At 36.9% G+C, this 26,548-nt stretch overlaps 1 pseudogene; it reads right to left on the reverse strand.

Annotated features, from left to right (window-relative positions):
- Positions 1-10,049: 10,049 nt before the first annotated feature.
- Positions 10,050-11,896, reverse strand: LOC147572030 (6-phosphogluconate dehydrogenase, decarboxylating pseudogene; annotated as a pseudogene).
- Between the last annotated feature and the right edge of the window lie 14,652 nt (positions 11,897-26,548).

Genomic DNA, 26,548 nt, shown 5'->3' on the forward strand with positions numbered 1-26,548 from the left:
AGAGTCAGAATCTCCAAGCATTAAATATTGATCGACCAATGGTGCTGGAGTACAAAGTACCAGAATGCAGTTTGAAATGGAAATCAGTCCTTCCCTAGCAGCTCCCCCCCGTTTTGGGGGCCTGATAGTACAGTCCAAGTAGAGTGGAGCCTTAGCCCAGAAGCCTCCTAGGAGCTAAGAACTGGGCTGTGCCTACCTGGGAGCCAAGAGGATTGACTTTGTTCACACTTGTTTTATCTCACAAATAGACATTAAAAAGGTGAAGGGATTTAAAGCTTTGAAAAGTCTTCACAGCATGCCGACTAGTGAAAACATATGTTTAAACGTTGTGGTTTTACTTGTTCATGTTTTCTCTTTCACCTTTGACCCTGTTTTGGTAGTTTCTAGTCCCCCAGAGTGACCCCATGTCTGGCTATGGTAGCAACTTGAAGCAGAATTGCATTATTGACTTTTGTCTCTCAGCACAGTGGGACTCAGATGTCTCGGACTCTTGAAGGTCTCTGGGCAGAGTGAGGCCTGGTGTTTTCTACTCTTGGCACAGAAGGAAGGGGCTGTCTGGGTTACTTAGGAATAGGGACAAATAGTTATGGTCCACCTGGGTACCTCAAGGAGGAAGGGGAGAGTCATCTTCCAGTGTCTGTGACCTCTCCATCTGGTTACATGGCAGAACCAGGTTGACTGATTGGCTTGGGTATTGGAGGACCATAGATGGGTAATGCCATTCTACTTTGGAGATGTAGAATTGCATCTCTGGATTGAAACCCCAGTGACTCTTTCAGGTTTCAGAGAAGAAACCTTCATGCTGAAAGCTTAGTGGCAATGAAAGGTGTGATCTGGGGGAAGATTTTTCAGAGATCTGCAGACCCAATTGATACAGGTCACAGAAAGATGTGTTAAAAGTTTCAGGCTGAGCGATGTGGTATGTGAGGATCTGTGAGATCAGGTGCAAAAAGCGACCTTTGATTAGAGAGAAGGCATTCACTAATTCATTCTTATTGACTTAATGAGTGTCATTCATTAATTCGTTCTTTCTCAGAAGACTCACATAAATATTCATTGAGCGTTTATCATATGCCAAGCTTTGAGGACACAACAGTGAAAAAGATTTTAGACCTTGTTCTCATAGAGATTTTAATTTAACACTTCTGTGATTTCTCTGAGCCTTCCTCTAGTCTAGATCCATTCAGGAAACTGTGGTTTTTGACATTTGAAAAAAGGGAAAGAATCGCCAATTCCATTGCAGTTGATAGCTAAAAGAATAGCACATTGTTGAAATCATGAATACATACAGAATCCTGGCAAATTTTTAATTTTATAGAAATGATTGGGATTATTCTAATGAATGAAATAATTTCTTAGCAGCTTTCTATTAAGTCATATATCAAAAATTCTAGGCTTATGAATAATATGCAGTTTTAAACATAAAACTATTTGAAAATAACAGGCACTCTCCTTGGTGCTGAAATAAATTTCTTCACCTCCTATTAACTTGTAAGACATTTAAACCCCATGGACATCTGCTGAGTGATAGAAAACTATTGGAACTAGAGCAATTCTGACCTGCTGAATCATAGGAAAAATAAAAGATAAAGTGGAGATCAATAAAATTACTTCTTGAACAGGAAGATTAGAAATTATTTTTCCTGTCATTGTACAGGTCTGTGACTATGACACAGCAAGAGAGCACTATGGAAGTTGGCAGGGTCTGGAAATATATAGCCATTTTCTCCCTTTCTAGGGTCATTTCCCACTTTAAATGTGAGAGCTGATTCCTTCTCAGTGGAGTAGTTACCAGTAATGAGATGAGAGATCTTCAGCCGGTCTGTGTGACTCAAATCTTTATGGTACTCCTCTTCTCCCCACCACACCTTTTCCCCTCAGGTTATGTACCCTGTTTACATATTCTCTAGCTTCCTTGGAGAACAGGATCCCTAAGTCATGACATTAATGTCTGTAACAACTACCACTGGCAGTTGAGTGAGATCTTTTTCTGCACTTTGATCAAACAAAAAACAAAACAGAACAAAACTCGCACACATTCTATTGTCTAATCTCTCATCCTTTGGGGAACATGACTTACTGATGGATAGAAATGTGAGAAGGAGGTCTGTATACATAGGGGCAAGTGTCAGATGTGTGACTCTTTTCTATTTCTGACTCTTTGGGTGCTAGCCACCTAACCTCAGCTTTGTGTGATTTTTAAGTAATGTCAAGCAGGGAAGAGGGTAGGTTAGTATGATTTACTATAGTATACAGAGATAGTAGGCTATCATCAACTGGCTAAAAAAAAAAAACCCTAAATAAATTAAAAAAGCTGACTTATTAATCAATTATTGTTCTTTCTTTTCTTCTAACGTAACAATTTGAATCATGGATATTGGCCTGGGAGGGTAGGGGCAAATAGGAATAGAGAATTATTTTATATTCAATAGTTTATTCATTATTCATTCACTTGTTCAGCCAATTTATTCACCCAACAAATATTTATTTAGTGAAATTTCAGGCTTTTATATTATGAAACCACCAACCTTCTCCTTAATGTTTAAATTTTTTAATGCACAATAAAAGAAAGTGTAACCTTCACCTCTTTAAGAAAATTATATTTATTTTGGAGGATAAATATCCTGGGTATCAGTTAGACTGCTTTTGGTTGCAAAGTATAGAAAACACAATCAAGTTGCTCTGATTAAAAAAAAAAAAAAAAGAGGATTTTTGACTCATCTAACTACAGAGATAGAATAGGCCCCAGAAGCCTGGAGATAAAATCAGCTTTCCCTGAAACAAATGATTTTGATGAGGATGGGTGGATATCCAAATTAAGGAATAAGTACTAAGTTTCTACAATGTGATATAAGGCCTGTATTCCAGGATTTGGGGTAGACTGTAGGGTTATCATGTATAAACTGCCTAAATCACTATGGATACTTAATAAATTATAACTACTATGTTTACCATTTCCAATACATTTAAACTTTTTAAGGGTATGGACTGAATAGTGTATATCTTTATATCCATTATAGTGCTTGGCTTCATGATTCACACAGTTGAAAGTCCATAAATACTTGTGAATTAACAGTGACGATAATAAAATACGGTTGAAAATAATTCAAAATGATTGAACCTGGTGAAGCCATAGTGATGCTTTCAACCACATTTCTTTGCATAGCTCCTGTCAGGAGCAGTTACTAAGCTGTTTACTATTGTTTATTTATATTCTTCCCCATTCCCTAAAGGACAGAGGTGGATAAAACCTTTGTCAATTTTTTAAAATCTTTAACAGTAGTAAAAGGAAGCTGCGGAAATGAAAGATGTGCTAACAGAGATTTTAATTACTGTGGGTTACAGTGTATTGTGTTTTATCTCTGTGAGGAAGCCTGAGGTGTTGATTTCTTTCCAAAGTGGAGAGGAACAGTTGCTTTGGAGGTTTAGCTGATGTAATCTAATGTAGTCATATGACTTTCTGCTATTAATAATCAAGTGTCTGGGAAGGAATTCTAAAGTAATTATTAGAAGCTAGTGAGATACAAAAAATATTGTTAGAGTTGAGTTAATTGTTTTGATCTGACATTAGTTGATTACAAAGGAAGTTTGGGGGGGCAGCAGAGGAAGCCATAAAATTTCTTTTTAGGTAGTTGGGAATGCAGTTATAACTGAAGATATCTAGTAATGCATCTAAAACAGTAAGATGAAAAAATAGTTAATTGGCTAACATTTTGACTATTTTGCTATATTTAAACTTTTATAGATTAATAAAGAATAAAAAGAATCAGGTGCCCTTCAATAGCACTATCTAATATGGTTTAATTAAAAGGAAGTCATCCTGAGAAAGGGGAGTATTCCTTATTAATAATGAAATCTATATAGTTCAGGAATTTTCCAACGTTTTAGAGTTGTTTTCTGAAATGACGAATGAACATATCTTACTATTTCCTCTTAGATCAGTTATTTAAATATGAAGGATGTTTAGTTAATTATTATCTCCTTTTTTTTGTACCTAAGGTTTTCTTTATGTACAAATGGGACTTGTACATATTAATAATTAGTATAATTTACCTGGAAACAAAATGACCTATTGAGATGAATGAGCCCTATTGATAGTTTTATAATTGAACTTTTTTGGGAACGAACTTGCCCTAATCATAAAAGGGACAATATAAATTTAATAAGTTGAATCTTTACATTAAATTGGTAGTGTTTGAAAACTGTTTGCTCTCTTGGCAGCAACTACTATGACTCTTTCCTTCTCTCTGTGAGTTGATTTACAACTTGAGTTCAAGGAGAACATTAGTTGGACACCACCGAAGCTGGGAAGTTGATTCCCCTTGGGATTCCACTCAGCATTTTAGCTTACAACACTCAAGTGGGAACACAATGGAGATAATACCGAAATGCCTGGAGGAGAAATCTAGGAGAAGTATGACTCACTGTATTTATCCCATAGGCCCCATTTTATTTTATTTTTTAAACAGAAGCCCCACAATGAGCACAGTACTATACATACAATTAACATTAGTTGCCCAAGAACTTTGTTTATTTTAAATCACAGCCAGGAGGAGGGGGAGGAGGATGAGGAGGAGGAGGAGGAAGAGGAGGAGAAGGAGGAGGAAGGGGAGGATGAAGAGGAGGAATTAGGGAAGAAAAAAGCAAAAACATTTTATCATACTGCCTTCCAGGGATATTTTTCCATTAATCATTTATTAACTCGTTCTCTGACCCTCTGAACTTACCCCACCCCTTTCTGCTTTATTATCAAATGAAATTGAATTAATAGATCTAAGTAATATTTTCAAAAAGCTATTTCATCAAAAATTCAATTTGACAGTAACATTAGCTTTGAGCTCAAATGTGTATTTAACTATTAGTTAAAACTTAGGGGGAACATTTTCTTTGAAGCAAACTGGCATTTGTCAGGGAAGGTAACTGTAGTTATTTATGAGTTTTCTGAAAACTCTTTCTGAAAACTCTGAAAATGATGTGTTTTATTTCTGGGTATGACTATTGCTGAACTGTTGCCTGGACTTCGCTGAACACCCCTCCTTAGTGAAACGATGACTGTACTATTTCTTGCTTATCATAATACTGTCCTCCTTTTGGTCAAAGTGGGCTAACTGAGTTGTAGTGACTTCAGTTGTTTTGACAGTGGTAGCATCAGCTAGTTGTCACTCTGGCATAGTGGCAATGGAATAGCTTTTAAGCAATATGATTCAGTAGAAAAGGGAAGATGTATGAGGACAGTCATAATATTAAAAGAAATATTTGCAATCCCACTTCGTCTCAAATTTTTAATTGGCCTAGAACCAACCAGGAGTATAAGTCTCATGGATAAATTTGGCCAACCCTAAAATCTATGTACCATTCCAACCCCTTCCTTCTCCCCCAAATTAACGATTCCACTTTTCTTCAAGTGTTTCCCTGGGCGTTAGTTATTGTATTGATTCAGGATTTGGTTGGCCTGTAAATAGTCAGGGACAATTTTATTAGCTGGAACTAGTCTAGCCAACAATTTTTTTGTGGGTCGAGTACTTAAGCTCTTTTATTTGTCATTCAGTTATAGTCGGTTATAAATTGTGGATCACACATTTCAGTCTGAGGACGACATTTTCATGGTACCTGGTGTCTTGGATCTTTTTTGATAAGCTACCTTGCCAGGTTTCTCACCACAAATATGAGATGCAGAGGGATTTGTCTTGAATCCTTAGAAAAGCAGTATGATTTTCTCAAAGTATAGGTCATATGTTGATGTCATTAGCATGGAAGGCCCATCTAATTATATAGGAAAAATAGTCCCTTGGGTGTGTACTGAGAGGGCATAAAGATAATCAGTCGGTACCAGTTTCTGCCTAGTTGTAATTAGTCTAATTGTGAAGAACAAACATTTTTGGTAGCTTTAAACAAATCACGTGATGGTTCTGAACCGATTTGTGACAAAACAGTTGACTTATAATTTGCATCATTAGTGACATGTCCCTTCCCATTTTTGACGTCATATGGGTGATTGTGAGGCCCTGGGTATATATGTAACAGCAGTAATTGTGGGAGGCCTAGAGTTCGATTGAGACGTATGCATTAGATGTGTTTGGGTTAATACTTTTTAGGAGGATCTGGACCAGATATAAAATTCCACAATTGGCAATGTTGGCAGCCGTGGCAATGGTCTGTGGCAGTTGTCTTTTTTATTTCTGTAAATTTCCTGCTTCTGAATTAGATCTCCAATGGGAATGGATATTTAGGTTGTAAAAATCCTTGGTACATTTGCATTGGAAAGTATAAATCCATGGATTATGTGTTCTGGAATTTAAGAACAGCATTAGTGGTTAGAAACACTTGAATGACCCTGTTTTCAATACAGTTCTAAAACTGATTTTCATCGGTGTCTTTCCCCATATAACCAATCTACCGGTTGTGTATTACATAGGGGTGTGTGCACAGGTATCTCTTTAGGAAGTACAGTTTGCACCTGTTGGGTATGATTGTATATGATACTAGGTTTTGAAAATACCTGTCAAGATCAAGATGTAATAAGGATAACTTAGTAAAAACGTGAGAATTTATGGGGATTTTGTGATGTACATTATATCATAATTAAGGTTAGGGAAGAACTTTAAGATAAGGAGGATCAAATTCTTCTGTAAATATTAATTGTTCTAATTTTAAATACTCTTAGTTCGTAACTTTTAAACACAGTGCTTTGATTATATACCCTCAATTTAAAGACAACAAAACTACAAACTCCCCCACCCCCACAACCCAAAACAACTCCGAATCCAAAAAACCAAAACCTGCTCCTTGAACATTTCAAAATTGTTCTTGTTTGTATAGTACTGGGTGTGGAAATTCTGGAACCATTTTGTATATACAGTAGGATTGAGAACTGAGTCAATATAATCTTATTATTGGGAGTCAGGTTTGTCTCTGAGGCGGAAGAGAGATACAAATATAGAATTTGGAAAGGTAGAAAAGAATATTGTGGTATTAGGGGCACCTGGGTGGTGGCTGACTCTTAATTTCAGCTCAGATCATGATCTCACAGTTCTTGAGTTTGAGCCCTGAATTGGGCTCAGTACTGACAATGCAGAGCCTGCTTGATATTCTGTCTCCCTCTTCTCTCTCTGCCCCTTCCCTGCTTGCTCTCACTATCTCTCTCAAAATAAATAAAAATAAATTAAAAAAATAAAGAATATTGTGGTATTAGATTGGAATTAGATGTCTAAAAATTCATAGTATAAAAATATATACGCATTTCCTAATTCATGATTTAAAATACACCGTATCTATAATAAAAGTCTATGCTTCTTAGTTTTATCTGCTGATTGAGCTAAGAAGCAATTACACACTGGTATAATGAGCAGTTAACACCCAGAGTTTGGTTTTGAAATACCATTCTCCACTAAAAACAGCTAGGGCAGGATGATCTTGTCAAAGTATATACCACATTTTCATGTAGTCAGCATGAGAAAACATAAATGTAGGAAAAAGATTCCTTGAGAGCATATGTTGAGGAGACATAAACTTATTGATATTATTGTACAGAACAAACACTCTAGGTAGATTTAAACAAACCACATAAGGGGTGCCTGGGTGGCTCAGTTGGTTAAGCGTCCAACTTTGGCTCAGGTCATAATCTCACATCATGGGTTCGAGACCCATTGGATTCTGTGCTGACAGCTCAGAGCCTGGAACCTGCTTCAGATTCCGTGTCTCCTTTTCTCTCTGACCCTCTCCTGCTCATACTCTGTCTGTCTCTCTCTAAAAAATAAATAAACATTAAACAAACCATGTGATAGTTTCTCAATAGATTAGAGACTTGCCTGATTCCAGGGCTGGGACACAGAAAATTCAAGATAAGTCTGAAGGACCTTATTTAATGAAAAAAAAAAAAAAAAAAAAAAAAAGGAAGCTCTAAAAACTAATGGGTATTGTAAAAAGGACATAGGAGCCAGCTTGAAGGGATCTCAATGGCAAATCTGGGACAATCTAAATATCATATATATCATATATCATATGCTATATCATATATAGCAGCAAATATAATAATACAAATATAGCAGCAAAGGGGCTTCTGGGTGGCTCAGTTGGTTAAGCAACTCTTTTTTTTTTTTTAATTTTTTTAACGTTTATTTATTTTTGAGACAGAGAGAGACAGAGCATGAACGGGGGAGGGTCAGAGAGAGAGGGAGACACAGAATCTGAAACGGGATCCAGGCTCTGAGCTGTCAGCACGGAGCCCGATGCGGGGCTCGAACTCACAGACTGTGAGATCATGACCTGAGCCGAGGTCGGATGCTCAACCAACTGAGCCACCCAGGCGCCCCAAGCAACTCTTGATTTCAACTCTCACAATCGTGAGACTGAGCCTTGCATTGGGCTCTGCGCTGCCATGGAACCTACTTAAGATTCTCTCTCTCCCTCTCCCTCTGTCCCATCCCCATTTGTGTGTGCTCTCTCTCTTTCAAAAAAAAAAAAAAAACACATTAAATCAAATAATAATTAATTATGTATTTATGATAAATAAATACATGGGAGAAAAGGAAAAGCTCTTCTTTATCATGGAATATTGTATAATAAATGTAGGAGGAAAGATAGAGTTGGAAAAAAATCATCATTCTGCAAGTGCTATAATGATCACTGACTTAGGCAATAATCATTAAATGCTGAAATGACTAGGTGAAAGTTTGATGAGGAAGAGATAATTAAACTGTCTTAGAGTATTTCCTCACAGATTACTTATTAATTACAAAGGAAATATTGATGATGGAACCTTGAAATCTTGTGGAAGCCAACTGAGCCAAGCAATTGAAGTTAACATCACTAGCAATAGTGATAAATGACCATCATGTGTCTCTAGATGTGGTACACTACAAACAGCATTAGTTACTTGGTTCTCCTGCCAAACATCTAAAAATTAATTATGGAGAGTCCATAAAACAACTTGCTTGTATGCCTAAAAAATATCAATCTCATAAAGGTAAAGACACATGAGAAACTGTGACAGATAAAGTAAAGAGACGTGACAATCAGTGATTGCAACTGGTGATTCCGGAATGGATTCTAGATCAAGAATGATGTATAGGAGATGAGTAGTATATTATATTATGACACCAAACCAATATTGATTTTTCTGAATTTGATCACTGGAATGAGGTTTTGTAAAAAAATATGCCTATTCCTAAAAGAGAAACATAAGAGTATTTAAAAATATAGGGTCAACAATTAAAAACATAAAAATAAAGGTCATAATATCTGTAATCAACTTTTAAATGGTTTAGCATTAGTAATAATAATCATTTTATTATTTTTATGAATATATATAATATATATAAAGACAGAGAAAGGAGAGAGATATAAAGCAAATGTGGGAATGTTAACAATTAGTGAATACAGATGAAGGGCACATAGGGGTTAACTGTTCTTGGGACTTTCCTGTAACTATGGATTTTTTAAGAATAAAAATGTAAAAAACTTAAAAATATTATTAATTCTTTTTACCTCCTCAGAGCTTTTATGCTAATAGGCCAATGAGTGTCTGTTTTTGTTTTTGTTTTTGTTTTTTACAATGGATCTTTTATTAAGTAAGGAAACAAAGGAATTCCACTTCAATTTGAGCAAATTCCACAGAAACTGCACCCATCTATGTGTGCTTCTATCAAGTGAAACTGCCACTGACTCCCTAACCACAGGGGATACTTGGAAAACTGTTTCCCGGAGCTGATTCTCATTACCTCACACACGGTCAACTCCTGGTTGGTCTTTTTTTTTTTAATATAAATAAAAAAGTTTAACATTTATTTATACTTGAGAGACAGACACAGAACACAAATGGGGAGGGGCAGAGACAGAGGGAGACACAGAATCTGAAGCAGGCTCCAGGCTCTGAGCTGTCAACACACAGCCAAACACAGGGCTTGAACTCATGAACCGTGAGATCATGACCTGAGCCAAAGTCAGACACTCAACCGAATGGGCCACCCAAGTGCCTCAGCTCCTGGTTGGTCTTAAGAAGCAAGGGCAGAGGGCAAGGTGGTTCTCACAGATCTATGTTACAAGTAAACTCAGGTTGGCTCCTTCAGGAGTCTCTTATGAGACTTTATTTTAAGAGGTCTGATCAGAAAATAGGGCAGAGGGCTGTGTGAGCAGTGCTGTGTGGTAAGTGGAATGTCCCAGTCTGTGGCATTGTGGCGGGTAACCAGTCTGATTGGGCACTGTATGAAGATGATGCCATAATGCCACCATGGCTTGTCCAATTAGTGTGATTAAACTGCCCAGGTTTGGCTAAGAGTTCATAAGTGTGAGCCCCAAAGTAACCCCACTGGGCCTGGATAAGGTTGGCAGGTGGCATCTCGTGTCTGTACCCATCATAGAAGGAAAGGGCAGTGGTGAAGCAGGGCACGGGAATACCTGCCTGGACACCAGTGCTGACTGCCTGCTGCCAGAAGTCCTGTAGTTTTTAACAGCTGAGTTAAAAAAGTCATCTAGTAGTAGATTCTGAAGTTATGGGTTTTGATCAAATGCATCTTTTATCTTTCCTAGGAACACACTCCTAATGGTGCAGACCCCCTCCATGTCAGGGTGACGCCAACATAGTTGAGGGTGCAGCCAAATTCCGTGGCTGCTTGTCTTTGCAGCATGAAGCCTTGTGCACATAAGATGATCGTGGAAGCATAGAGGGCCTTCTGAATGTCCTCCAGGAATGATTTCTTACCACCTTCAAACTGGATCTTTGGGGACCCTTCAGCTTTTTGCTAACTTAAATCCTCTCATCCTTCAGAGATGATAAACATCAAGAAAAATTGCTTCTGCAAGGAGGGTGACAGGACCATGGTACTCCAAGGCTGAGATGGTGGTCCACTTTCCTGTGCCCTTCTGCCTCTCATTGTCCTTGATCGTCAGCAGCAGATGTTTGCTATTGCTGTCTTGGAACTTAAGAATATTGGCTGTGATTTCAATCCTAGCTCTGTCTTATTCCATTCCTCAAATGCCTTTGCCATCTCATTGTGCTCCATGCCTGGAACATCTTTCATCAAGCGGTAAGCCTTATGGATGAGTTTGCATTTCCCCGTTCTCTATTCCAGTGTGCACCATCTGCACAAAGTGTCCTGCTCCTTCATCTCCCACCCAGTCACAAAATGATGTGTGGCCAGCCTTTTTTGTCCCTCTTGGCCATCCTGGGCCCCTTCCTCTCCACCATTAACTCTACTCTCCACAAACAAGATACTCTTGGCCTTGAGGTCTCAACACTGTGGTATCCCTGTATCCAGAAGTTCCTCCATCAATGATGATGTCACCAGCGTCTAACAATGGTACTAATTTTTCAATGAAATCATCAACAGCTTAACCAGCCATCACAAACAGTCTGATCGGCCTGCACTTCTTCAGCCTGGAGTGAGCATCAACCACTTTGGTTGCCTTTGCCCCATTGGTCAAGAAATCACCAACTTTGGAGACTTTTCCATTAAAAGTACACACCACAAAGCCATGGTTATTCATGTTCAAAACTAAGTTCTGCTCATGACAGCTGTTCCAATCAGTGCACTACCAGCTGGGACCACGGTGATGGTATCAATGGAGCTGAGAGGAAGTGGCAGGAGGTCAAAGCTGAGTCCCGTTGCCGCCAATGAGTTTTGTTTTGAAGGAAGAGTATTGGGAGTGCCTTCTTGGCTCAGTTGGTTAAGGACCCAACTCTTGATTTTGGCCCAGGTCATGATCTCTCAGTTGTGAGATCGAGCCCCACATCAGACTTCACGCTAAGCGTGGAGCCTGCTTGGGATTCTGTCTCCCTCTCCCTGTGCCCTGCCCCACTTACGTGCATGTGCGCTCTCTCTCAAAATAAATAAAGAAACATTTTAAAAAAGTAAAAGAAGAATCTTGTATAACTTCTTAAGCATTTCACCTGTTAAGGGGGGGGTAAGTTTTCCCCCTCAAAAATTAGAATGTTAGACTTTTAGCAAAGAAAGCTTCAATTTCACCAGAAAATTAAATATATATATACACACACACACACACACACACACACACACACACACACACATATATATATATTTCTAAAACTTAAAGCTTTGTTTTTGGGGCAACTAAATGAAATCTTGTAAATGCTCAAACTGGCCTTGAGGGGAGTCATACCATACTTTTATCATTTTTCCTGGGTCAACATAATTACAGGAAAGGCAAGATTTGGTCACCTGTCACATCTCTCGGGAAATACCCCCCTCCAATATTTTTGAAAAGTCTGGATCAATTTGCCTTTGTCATTGTGGGTGCTTCGTGTGGCAAGTGTACATTCTAATAAATATTCTACACAAATGAATGTGCTTCTGGGGACCCAACAAAGTTGCAATCATGAATGACTTCTAAGTCTTATCTATTATCAACAGAGCTGTTAACTTAAAGCTTTAAATGAGGTAGCTTCTATAAACACTGCCCAGCACAAAATATACATTGATTATTTTTAAGGTATGTGCCATCAACAAATAATGTATCAGGGTTTTTAAGAGAACATGAGTTGAATCAAGATGGAGCATTATGAACAGCTATTAATTTAAATTCTTTTTTCCCTCCAGCTTTATTCATATATAATTGACATGCAACATTGTGTAAATTTAAGATGTACAATATGTTGATTTGATATAATTATATATTGCAAAATGATTACCACCACAGTGTTAGCTAACACTTCTATCACATCACATGATTACTATTTCTTTTTTGTGGTGTCAAAAACCAAACTCTGCATACTGAATAAAATGAAGAAAGGTGTTTCTTGCAAGGCTTTCCACCAGCAAGCTGCAAAACTCAAGGCTATGGGAGCAGTAAACCCTGAGTTGTTCACAAAGGGATTTTTATGGGGTCAGTGAGGACATTATTTTGCAGCTAATTGGTTGTCTAGTGGGTTTTTTCCCCTATTTGAATCAGGGTAGGTGAGTCAGGGGAACAAGAAAGTCCAGAGATAGCATGAACAGATGTGATGTTCGGGGACGAGCTGGTATCCTCTGCTGATTTCTGGGAAGAGCCATAAATTCGTGTTAGGTTAGGTTACATTTCCTTCATGCACCTGTGCTGACCACCTCTATTTTGTCCTTGACATTAGTGACTCTGTTTTAGTTTGGTTCTACAGTGGTGAGAGTTTTTAAGATCAACTCTTTAAGCGATTTACAAGTATATAACAGATATAACAGAGTATTGGAAAACTGTTAAATGGTCATGGAAGTCGTCTCTACCAGGAAGTGAAAGTAGTAATGTGGCTGGATTTACATTGGGTCAGCAGTTGACAATTATATGAGAAACAGACAAAGTAGATTTTTTGGTGGTAGTCAGACTGGCCCGGAAGTGCTGGGTGCTAGTTTGGAGTAATGAGGCCTGTACTCTATTAGAGAGTCAGAGTGGGACCGGCGAGGCCAGAATACCTTCTACGGAGACTTTAACAAGTGGAGCTGCTGCCCTCCCACTTGTAAACATGATGAGTCAACACACAAGATCAAGAAAAATGCCAAGGAAAACAATGGGTTTATGACAAGGTTCCAGTTTGGGAGATAAGCATCACAAAGCACAGTTTTTTCTTCTACCTTTAATGAGAAGGGTTTTTATAAATGGGGTGCCTGAATTCGAGAGTTGTTGTAAGGTCTACTTAAGAAAGGAAAAGGAATTTTCTGATTCTAGATGCCAAGAGAGGGTCTCTGGGCCATTTATATTAGTTAGCTTTCATGGTGATTGAGATTGTTAATATATGTAGAAATAATATTTCAATTATATCCAGTATCCATCCTTTATAAGGTAAAGTAGTAAACTCAGTGGCCTATCTGAGGAGCACCAAGGATTGTTTGAGTGAAAAAAGTCTGTTAAGAATTTTAGCATTCTGAATTTGGGCCTACACTTGGGAAAGACAGTTTTAAAGAGATTTGTCAGAGGAAACTGGTCATTACATCGATACAGCCTCAATCACAGATGCCTAAAGTTAGGAAACTATTACTTGGTTTAGAAAAGGCATAATATTTAAAATATTTAAAGTAAATATAATAGCAAGTATAACAGATATTTGAAACCACAGGCTTTTCAGAAACAAAGAACTTTCATGTTAAAAATGACTTAAATTGTATGTATTTTACCACAATTGGAAACAGAAATAACAATTTAAAAAATGGTTTAAGAGCATAAAAAACACAAAAATTATACTCAAAGATCAATCTTTTTCTGAACTATGATTTTTAAGATTTCTTTGTTTTCTAATGTATGCATTTATATATGCATGTATTTAAACATGCACAAATAGGCATAAAATTACTTAGGTGTTTAATATTAAAAAAAAATATTAGCCTCATCAGCCGGTCCAGGACAATTGCTACCCTCACTGAATTTGCCATCCTAATAAAATTGCCTTGGTTGCCTTGAGAAACATGTAAAACACACCTAGCATACCATACCAGTATCTCTTTGCAACTACCATATCATCTATAGTAGCTTCAACTTAAAAAAACCTAAGCAACTTTTAGTCATTCAGTTATAGAGAAAACTGGGAAGTAGGTAACTGAGAATTGTCACACACTAGCACCTTAGCAGGATCTGCTTTGTTTAGGAATATTACCCAAACTTATCCTTATGGAATTTTTCTGTATTTACATGACCAATATTTAAACTTCACTTAAAAGAACTAAAGTTCTACTTAAAAAAAAAAAAGACAAACTTTTTGATAGGTTGATTAAACCGGCATTTATTTTCTCTTTATCTTATAATGTAGCAACTAAATCCATTAATATGATTCAGGTGAACTTGTTCTTTTTCTTTCTTTCTTTCCTCACGAATTTCAACTTTTTCAAGTTCTTAAAGGGCCAGCATTTCAAAAGCATTTTTACTTTCCTTTCTTGGAGTTTGCTTCCCTAGGCTAGTTTAAATAAGAGCGTAATTAGTCTTTATAAACCAATCATAATAGGAGTTCCTCTCAAATTGAGAGAATTTATAATATAATTTATTAATATTCCCTGGTATAAATGGCATATCAATACGTTTCCTTAGAATGTATTTCACAGAAGACATCCAGATGGCCAACAGGCACATGAAAAGATCCTCAACGTCGCTCCTCATCAGGGAAATACAAATCAAAACCACACTGAGATATCACCTCACGACTATCAGAGTGGCTAAAATGAACAAATCAGGAGACTATAGATGCTGGCGAGGATGTGGAGAAACGGGAACCCTGTTGCACTGTTGGTGGGAATGCAAACTGGTGCAGCCATTCTGGAAAACAGTGTGGAGGTTCTTCAAAAAATTAAAAATAGACCTACCCTATGACCCAGCAGTAGCACCACCAAGAATTTACCCAAGGCATCCAGGAGTGCTGATGCATAGGGGCACTTGTACCCCAATGTTTTTAACAGCACTTTCAACAATAGCCAAATTATGGAAAGAGCCTAAATGTCCATCAACTGATGAATGGATAAAGAAATTGTGGTTTATATACACAGTGGAATACTATGTGGCAATGAGAAAGAATGAAATATGGCCCTTTGTAGCAACATGGATGGAGCTGGAGAGTGTTATGCTAAGTGAAATAAGTCAGAGAGAGAAAGACAGATACCATATGTTTTCACTCTTATGTTGATCCTGAGAAACTTAACAGAAACCCATGGGGGAGGGGAAGAAAAAAAAAAGGTTAGAGAGGGAGGGAGCCAAACCATAAGAGACTCTTAAAAACATAGAACAAACTGAGGGTTGATGGGGGATGGGTGGGAGGGGAGGGCGGGTGATGGGCACTGAGGAGGGCACCTGTTGGGATGAGCACTGGGTGTTGTATGGAAACCAATTTGACAATAAATTTCATATTTAAAAAAAATTAAAAAAAAAGAAGATGTGGTATATATATATATAAAAAAGAATGTATTTCATACTCAATGGAAAAACCTTATCACATTCCTGGAAAAAGTTGGGATTTCCCCCTTTTTCATTGTGTGCTCTTTTTAGTAGTATTTTTCCAGGAGTACTTCTTCAAGTCCAGCTATGGGCTCACTTTGAGGTGTTATTAATATTTTGCCTTTGGCATGAAAAAGCTGTTTTTACATCTTGATTTGCCTCATTTTGTATTTTTCTATGGGATTCCTATTTCTTTTCCGAAGAAAGAAAAAGTCTTGCACCTTGCAGATTTCTTGGGAGGTCCTTAGTCTTCAGACAAGCCAGAAGCAATTAATCCCATTCCATCTACATCCCCTCCTAAGTGTATTTGTGAAAGTCTCATACAAACAATTATAGTTCTTTGCTTTTCAAGTAATGCAAACGCTTGCTACTCCCTTATTATTTTTGTAATGTCTTTTCAGATTTCTATTGAAGTGTCCTTTTTCACTACTGACATTGGTAATTTGTGTCTTTGCTCTTTTTTTCTGTATCATTCTGACTGTTGGTTTCATTGATTTTTTTCTATTGTATTTTGTTTCATATTTCATTGATTTGTACTTTTCTCTTTATTATTTCCTTCCTTCTGCTTGACTGCAGATCTCAGAGACAGCTACCTGTCCTAGAGCTGACAGTTATCAGGGAGGGTATTTTCAGTTCTTTTCAAAAAACTTTATGACTGTGGAATGTGTGTGGTATGTAAATTTCTGGGTGATGGCTACTGGTAATGCTTTTGGTGTCCACCCCAGTTAAGGCAAGAATGTCCTATTCCCTTATTGTAATTCCCTCACACTTTTTGTTAAGAATTTCTTATAGATGGCATAATGTGTCTTATGTCACAACACATTAAGGTGAACGGATTACTTACATTTTTGTGATGCAAAGAGTGAATGATCAGGGGATTTTGGATGGTGGCAGCCTGGTCCCTCCCTCCATTGTAAATATCCCTGTCATCCAATGATTTTATCTATTGATGAGGTTTGAATCAATTATTTCATTTCAGGTTATAAAATGTGTTTTTGAGAAATCTGTAATTTCTATATCACACTCCTATAATTTCATCCCCACCATTAGGTAAAGAACTTTCTTGCATAAAGAAGAATAATTTTGGATCTCTGAAATATAGTTAATAGAGTAAAGGCAAGATGGACACTTAATTCCATCCTTTTAATTGACATTTTTTGAAGTAAGGATTTTTTAAATGCTGTGTATTAGATTTTTTTTTGCTTTCTTCCTTTTTTATTATTATTTACCCATTTAAAATACATCTATATTAAATGCCTTAAACAATTACATTCATTATACTTGACACTCAAATCATTTCAAGTTTGGCCAATAGGCACTCCTTCATACTGGCTTCTGTGACCTTTGGAAATGACCCTTCGACTTTGACAATTTCCTTACTCCTTGACAAAGCAGAATGTTCATCTTGTAAATTTCCAGATTCACATTGAGATTCAGATATTTTTCAGAAGTCCCTGAGTCCTTTTACTTTTTATTATTTAATTTTTAAAATTTTATTTAAATCCAAGTTAGTTAATATATAGTGTTTAATATATATACGGTTTCAGGAGTAGAATTTGGTGATTCATTAGTTACATATAACACCTAGTGTTCATCCCAACAAGTACTCTCCTTAATTCCCATTAACCATTTAACCCATCCCCCACCCAATACATCTTCAGCAACCCTCGGTTTATTCTCTGTATTTAAGAATCTATTATGGTTTGCCTCCTTCTCTGTTTTTATCTTACTTTTCCTTCACTTCCCTTATGTTCATATGTTTTGTTTCTTAAATTCCACATATCAGCGAAATCATATGATATTTATCTTCCTCTGGCTTATTTCCTTTAACATAATGTGTTCTAGTTCCATCCATGTTGTTACAAATGGCAAGATTTCATTCTTTTCGATTGCTCAGTAATATTCTATTGTATATATATATATATATATATATATATATATATATATATGCCACATCTTCTTTACCCATTTGTCAGTCGATGGACATTTGGGCTCTTTCCATAGTTTGGCTATTGTTGATACTGCTGCTATAAACATTGGGGTGAATGTGACCCATGGAATTTGCATTTTTGTATCCTTTGGATAAATACCTAGTAGTGCAATTGCTGTGTTGTAGGGTAGTTCTATTTTTAATTTTTTGAGGAATCTCCATACTGTTTCCCAGCGTGGCTGCATCAGTTTGCATTCCCACTAGCAGTGCAAAAATCCCTCCACATCCTTGCCAACATCTGTTGTTTCCTTGAGTTGTTAATTTTAGCCATTCTGACAGGTGTGAGGTGGTATCTCATTGTGGTTTTGATTTGTATTTCCCTGATGATGAGTGATGAGCATCCTTTCATGTGTCTGTTAGCCATCTGGATACCTTCTTTGGAAAACATGTCTTCTGCTTATTTCTTCACTGGATTATTTGTTTTTTGGGTGTTGAGTTTCATAAGTTCTTTATAGATTTTGGAAACTAACCCTTTATCTGATGTCATTTGCAGATATCTTCTCCCATTCCATCAGTTGCCTTTTAGTTTTGCTGATTATTTCCTTCACTGTGCAGAAGATTTTTATCTTGATGAAGTCCCAATAGTTCATTTTTGCTTTTGTTTCTCTTGCCTCTGGAGACATATCTTGTAAGAAGTTGCTGTGCCTGAGGTCAAAGAGATTGTTGCCTGTTTCCTCCTCTAGGATTTTGGTGGTTTCCTGTCTTACATTTTGGTCTTTCATCCATTTTGAGTTTATTAATTGTGTATGGTGTAAGAAAGTGGTCCAGGTGCATTCTTCTGCGTGTTGTTGTCCAGTTTTCCCAACACCATTTACTGAAGAGACTGTCTTTTTTCCATTGGATATTCTTTACTGCTTTGTCAAAGGTTAGTTGGCCATACATCTGTTGGGTCACTTCTGGGTTCTCTATTTTGTTCCACTGATCTATGTGTCTGTTTTTGTGCCAGTACCATACTGTCTTGATGATTACAGCTTAGTAATACAGCTTGAAATCTGGAATTGTGATGCCTCCAGGTTTGGTTTTCTTTTTCAACATTATTTTGGCTATGCAGATTCTTTTCTCTGGTTCCATACAAATTTTAAAATTGTTTGTTCTACCTCTGTGAAGAATACTGCTATTATTTTGATAGGGATTGCATTGAATGTGTAGATTGCTTTGGGTACTATTTAACAATGTTTGTTCTTCCAGTCCATGAGCATGGAATGTTTTTCCATTTCTTTGTGTCTTCTTCAATGTCTTTTATAAGCTTTCTATAGTTTTCAGCATACAGATCTTTTACCTCTTTGGTTTGGTTTATTCCTAGGTATTTTATGATTTTTGGTGTCTGAGTACTTTTAGAAGGAAATGGCGTTTGGAAACCATAATGCTAGATATGCTCAATGGGTGTTAGCTGTGCTCAGGGCCATTTGGTGGTCATTAATTCCAGCCTCCTCAGTGGGCAGAGCTAGGGCACTTGTATTTTTTCAAAGGAGAAGAAATCATGAATTTATTATGATATTTCAAATTCGGGATTAACATTAAAATATTTGAGTCAAATTTTTGATTATGTGCTTATATTGTGTTTCTTTTACATGGAGTATTTTACTATATAATAATATTAAATTTAATTATATATTTGTGTGTATATACAGATAATGTCAAAAAAAATTACCAATAATATTACCAACAAACGAACTACCATTAAGATTTTTTTGAACTGTATTTGTCCATGAAATATATTCTATTCCATTAAGTATTGAAAGTTAAAATGCTATGTGAAAAAAGAATTGTGTGTGTGTGTGTGTGTGTGTGCGCGCGTGCACGCTTATATCTTTAACTTGATATACAATTAAATTTATTTTTTCTTTTAGTTTTCATATTTTAGGGCTCTTGCTTCCATTCCAATCTATTCTGTTCTGTTCCTTCTCTTTTTCTATAGCTACTAATTTTTTTGTAACAAGTTGTAATTCGTACAGGTTTAGTACAAAAAATTCTTTTTACAAATGTAATTTGCTAAATAAACCAAATTCTTTTCTTATACAAAAAATAGCATGCTATATATGCTATTCTGAATTTTTCTTTTTCCACTTAATGTATCTTGGAGATCATTTCATATCATTTCATATAATTTCATATGTATAGCAATCTTCTTCAGTCCTTTTTATGATTGTACACTATATTTTTAAAAATTTTTAATGTTTTTATTATTTTTGAGGGAGAGAGAGAAAGAGAGAGCATGAGCCGGGGAGGGGCAGAGAGAGGGGGAGACACAGAATCTGAAGCAGGTTCCAGGCTCTGAGCTGTCAGCACAGAGCCTGACATGGGGCCTGAACCTGAGAACCTCAAGATTATGACCTGAGCTGAAGTTGGACATTTAACCTACTTGGCCACCCAGGTGGCCTGATTGCACACTATTTAATTTACCATAATTTATTTAACCAGTCTGTATGGATGAGCATTTAAGTTGTTTCTGGTTTAAAAAAATTTTTTTTTGCAATGAATAACTTTGTACATAAAATCTTTCATAATTCTGCCATTTTTTGATGGATACTTAGAGGTGGAGTTGCTGAGTCAAAAAGTGAGCACATAAGTAGTTCTTTTAGTTACTGTCGAATCATCCTTTATTGTTGTTACCTCTATTTGTATTCTCACCTATCATGGGGTTGTTCCATTAAAATAAAATAATACATTGCCAACATATTGCATTTTTGCCAATTGGAAGTGAGATCTTAATAAAATTTTAATGTATGGATGGTGTTGAGGATCTTGTCATATGTTTCATTCTTCTGTATATTGTTCATTCACATTGGTTGTTTCTATTTGTTGTAGAGTTTTTTGCCTCAAATTTTAGGATATCTTCATGTTATAAAAATATCACCACTATGTCTATAAGTTATAAATCTTTTCTTAGTTTGTCCTTTTTATTTATGATATTTTTTCTTATATAATTTTTTTTTTATTTTAGTGTAGTCAAACTTATTTTTTCTTTTATTGTTTCTAAGTTGTGAATAAGGTATAGTTTCCCAACTCCGAAGTTGTAAAGAAACTTATTCTGATTTTATTTTTCTATTGTATAATTTCCTTACTTTAATTTTTTGTATTTCAGATCTCAGATGTTTGTGGTGTTAGGGCGAAATGAAATTTCTTTTTCCACATGGCTATCCTTTATTCCAATGTCATTTAGAAATGTCTATCTTTTCCTCGCTAATTTGCAATGCCGTCTTTGTTTTTGTAAAAGAATATATTTTTAAAGGTCAAAAGTTCATACAAATATTTCCGGTTTCAGAGCTAGAAGTTCTCTTTAGTATTTGACAGACAAAAACTGCCTTCATTTCAAATAATGCCTACTCAAACTCATCCTTGAATTTGGCTACGTTTGTTTCATGTTAGGTCTTATCTAAATGTAAACAGGTTAAAAACTGAGGCAAAATTTCCAAGACACTATCCTATGCCATACTACAAAGACGTATAAGTCATAGATTCTGTAACTAGGAACTTATAGTCTAATAAGAGAGACAGATAGATATATAGAGACCATTTCAATGTATTTTCAATATAAAGTTTACTGATCTATGCACAGCATTTGCAAAGATACATACGTGGACTTGGATTCTTCAAAAACAAGATGTAAAGAAACAATGAGGGCAAGATAAAACAGTTATATTTATTTTATGTCTACCCCTTGATTATTATTAGCCTTGTTTGTTTTAATTCTTAAATGTTTATTTATTTTTAAGAGAGAGGGAAAGAGAGAGCATGTGAAAGCATGGGGAGGGGCAGAGAGAGAGTCATAGGCTCCAAAGTGGGCTCTGTGCTGACAGCAAAAAGCCTCATGTGGGCCTTGAACTCCCAAACCGTGAGATCATGACCTGGGCCAAAGTTGGACGTTTAACCGACTGAGCCACCCAGGGGTCCTGTTTTCATTCTTATTTCCAAAGTAGCACTAGAAGTCCTGCACATTTGGTTGAATAGATGCAAATAAGGAAAGAAAATTACACGTGTGAGAGTTACAGCCCAAGGATAATGAATTCTTTAGGTTCTAGTGAAGAAGCAGCTCTGCATTTCATACTTAAGGCCAGAAAACAGAAAAACTTTGAATTATCTATTTATTATCTGAAAGTTTTCCCATGGAAGTCAATGTTTCCTTCTTTGGGTGAATCCTCACCTCCAGCACCTGCATTGCTTGATTAGGTGGCATACTTGTCGGGGCACCTGGGTGGCTCATTCAGTTGAACTTCCGACTTTGGCTTAGGTCATGATCTCACAGTCTGTGAGTTCAAGCCTTGCATCAGGCTCTGTGCTGACTGTGGATCCTGCTTTGGATTCTGCGTCTCCCTCTCTCTCTGCCTCTCCCCTGCTCACACTCTGACTTTCTTTCTCAAAAATAAATAAACATAAAAAAAAATTAGATGGTATAGTTCTCAACGATGTGGTCATGTGGACTTACTTTCTGCCTGAGGCTTTTAACTTTTAATTAACCCTCCTTTCCCCCTGCGCCTCCCACTTGGGATTAGAAGGACTTTTATTACTGGGAAAAGGATGGTTTTAATTCTCCGCTAACTGGAGGATGCATCCTAATTGGAGGATGGATGCCTGGGACAAAGGCATATGAGCTGTTTCCTCACCGGAGAAGCTGTTCAGGAAGAGCTACTTGTAACTGTATTTCTCCTTCTGAACAAATGCCCATTCCAGACTAGCATTGTATGTTAAAATGCTCCCCTGGGGAGATAGGCGGAAAAAAGGAATGTTAAAGAGACGTCTAGCTAATAGCTCATGTGAGAAATAGCATGTCATTTCTCAATCAATGTCATTTCTAAGTCTTGAAAGGAAATTATTTATGGGTAATGGTTACCTGCCCGTTCATACATCATTTGATCCATTTCTGCCCCCTAGGTTTGGTCAGATGGATTCAGAGATGTAATTTTAAAAAATCACCTTCAGTTGCTCCTTTGGAGTTTGGTTGGAGTGTTCATATGACTTACCAGGCTGATGTATTTATATTAATGGGATTACTATAGTTGCTTCCTTAGCATGGTAGATGGGAATATTTGAACACGTACCATGGGGCATGATAAAAGCAAAAGAAACAAAGATAGAAAGAAAAATATAATTGAACACCTGTCTACAAAATGTGATTTGTTGTACTTTCACCTTCTAAATATACTCTCATCAGAAGAGGACACGGTAGCCTATTGTTTCTCAAGGGCTTTGAAGTCAGCTAATTCTTTTCGAATTTTTCAACTAATTCTTTGGCTCATGAGATAGATGAAGTATAGCCATTTTATATTAATAAGTATAAGTTTTTGAGTACTTACCTTGTACTAGGCATGGTGGGCTTAATGTATACACTGCTTAATTTCATTTAATACTCATGTTAATCTTATATGACATGTACCATTATCCTCATTACAGTTCTGAAATTTAAGGGCTAAGAGTTTCGTAACTTGCACAGAGTGACAAAAGTACTAAGATTTGGAAGTAGGTCTGATTCCAAAGCATACATCCTTAGCAACTATGCTTTATCCAGGTGGAAACCTAAACAATGTTTTGGATTTGGAACTTTATTTTAGACTTAAAATATATGTTAGAAATTTGATGTGATATTTTGGGGAATAATGAGAAGAAATCACTTTCAGTGATTCAAGGTCTGGAAACCAGTTTCTATGGCATAGTAAATGGAGACTAAGCATGCATATTTATTTAGCTATGTGTCTATGAATGAATACATAGGCTTTTAAGATTTTGACTAAGAAATTAGTATTTATACATGTATAGATATAGATATATATAGGAATTCTTCAGCTGACTGATGGGATGGTTGCATTCTGTGAGATTATTATGAACTCAGTGCACGATTTCCTATAGGATCAATGTTATTCATCATGTTTATGTATTAAGACCAATCCATAAAAAACCCATAATTTTATCTATTTGTTATGGACATTTCCCTGGACTCATAAGTGGTACCTGAAATATAGTAGATAACAAAAAAACATTTTGGTGCATAAGTAAATGAATGAAAGAAACCCGAAGAATAATACCAATTATGTTACACATATACTATTATTTCTATTATTGCTTCCACTGGAAGATACATTCAGAATTCTAACTTGAGATATCTGTAACTTCTCTTTCCTCTCTCCTTTCCTGAATACACAGAAGTATGAGTGGAGACCCTTCATCAGGTCACTGATCCAGTTTTCACAGTTTGGGAAGAGGTCTCCAGCAGGCCTGGATGAAGGGTTGACCAGGGGATCCCAGAGGTTGGTGGTAGAGGCTACAGGAAGGGGATGTTGGAGAAGCATAGGAGGTGGTGGTGGACTGTCAGAGCAGGTGCACATGTGTAGAAGAAAGGGAGGCTAGGAGATCTTTACTTAGGGTGGGGTGGAAAGAAGAACTTTTATAGCCTGGCCCTCAGCATGGAAGAATTGCATGTAAATCAAGATGCTGTGTGTGTGTGTGTGTGTGTGTGTGTGTGCATGCACGTGCAATGGGAAAATATTTTTATTGTAAATTCATAATAAACATCAGTCTCACCATTTATAGCCATAGCACAAGTATATGTTTTCACACTTCAAATCCCAAACCATTCATAAGAAGAATTCTTACAAGAGACAGGGAATTCAGCTATACCAGACTAAGGATTTGTGAGTCAGACAATGTCATTTAACAAAATCTGAGGAAAATAAAGCACTTAGTCCATTTTGGATTCATGCATATTTGTTGAGAAGAGCTCCGTGTACGCAAATGATGACTTGTAAGACAAATAAAATCCAAGGAAACGGGATACCTGCGATGGGCATGCTTGGGGACAGGCTCACGTGGTTTGTTTGTAATTACCAGTACTGACACCAAAAACTGTTAGTAACTCTAGAAGAAGCAGAAGATATTTTATTTTTTCCCCAGTTTATATATGCTTCCCTGAAGAACTTATTGCTTTAAAATTTATATTAATACTTCCCACGGTTGCATCAATAGTATCAGGTATTTGCAGTCTTTGTTAGAATTCTGTCTTTTGACCAGTACCCCAGTCATTTCTTAGTAGAAAGTCGGTTAATAAAAGAAGCTCTTTAATGTTTTCAGTACACCAAGATACAATTTTGTGCATTACACTAGCACTGCTTACCCCCAAAAAATGTTCCAGAAAGCCATTAAGAAAGTATACAGATCTAAATCTCAAACTACTAGAGTATACTCAATGGCTCTCAAAGTAGAATCATTCCTATCAAATACATTATAAGAACAACTTCAATCTAAAATTACTTTTGTGTTTTCTCCTAAAATAAGTGAATTAGAATGTGGGTCTTGTGGCTTCTCCTCAAATTTTCTTAGCCACCTTTTATTTTGAAGTGTATTCTTGTTATAATCAGCAATCACTTTTGCCATTTATCAAAATCCATTCATATTAATTTAAGCAACAATGGAAACATGTTGAAAGTAACACCAACCTAGTGAAAGAAGTGAAGTCACAGCTCACAAAGAGCTGGAACCAGAAATGGAAAGTCATTCCAATTCACGGCATTCTCTCTTTGTCTCCCCTCCTATGGGTCCACAAGATATTTCTGCTCTCTTTCTCTCTCAGCTCCTTCATTTTCCTCTCACTTAGCAGGTTGACTTACTTGTGCACATATTGTAAAATGGCTTTCCCAGACCCCTATCTATCCACTCGGCTTGATGCTAACAGAGACAATGCGGAATCACCAAATAAATTCCTGGGAGAGGAAATCTGAGTGGCTCGAGTCAGGTTTCCACTCCTGGTTCAACCATCTGTGGCCAAGGAAGAGGCAGGGTGATGGCTGCAAGAGTCCATTATTGAAGATTGCAGTGAGGCAAGTTTTAGAGGAAGAGGAGGAGTAGGAGGAGGAGGTGCTGGGGAGGATAAAAAACAACAACAATAGCAACAAACACTTGCAGAGCATTTACTATGAGCCATGCACTCTCCTAAATGCCTTGCATGTAGGAGGAAGGCAACTCACATAGTAGGAAGGGATTTGTTGTCTCAAAAGGTGCTCACATAGTTTAGCATTTCTCAAAGTCTGTGTAGACATTTTAAAGATTGCTCTTTTGTGTATCCAAATAATACCCTAACGTAACTTTTGTGACTTTTATTTAAAGAAAAGAAATTAGGGGTGCCTGGGTGGCTCAGTTGGTTAAGCGTCCGACTTCGGCTCAGGTCATGATTTCACAGTTCTTGGGTTCGAGCCCCACGTTGGGCTCTGTGCTGACAGCTCAGAGCCTGGAGCCTCCTTCTCCCTCTCTCTCTGCCCCTCCCCCTGCTCCTCCTCCACTCATGCTGTCTCTATCTCTCATAAATAAATCAACTTAAAAAAAATAGAATAGAACGAAAGCACAAAACAGGGTGATGCAGGAATGTGACCAGTGATTACCCTATGAATATTGGAAAATAGGATAAAAATGCAAACTACATTTTGTGTGTTAGTGTGCAAGTGTGTGTGTGTGTGTGTGTGTGTGTGTGAGAGAGAGAGAGAGAGAGAGAAAGGGAGAGAACAATGATTGTTTTCAATCATGGTTCAGAACTGCAAAGCTGTGTTTTACGATCACTCATCATCTGAGGTTATCTATATCTGATTTTTAATAGAAATTCGGCAACCTTGTACTTCCAAATACTTACACTTTGAAATGAAAATGAAATTATTTATAGATTTATTTTCTCTGAAGTTT

The sequence above is a fragment of the Puma concolor genome, chromosome F2 (genome assembly GCF_028749965.1).
Source record: "Puma concolor isolate L17-30 chromosome F2, mPumCon1.1.hap2, whole genome shotgun sequence".
NCBI lineage: Eukaryota > Metazoa > Chordata > Mammalia > Carnivora > Felidae > Puma > Puma concolor.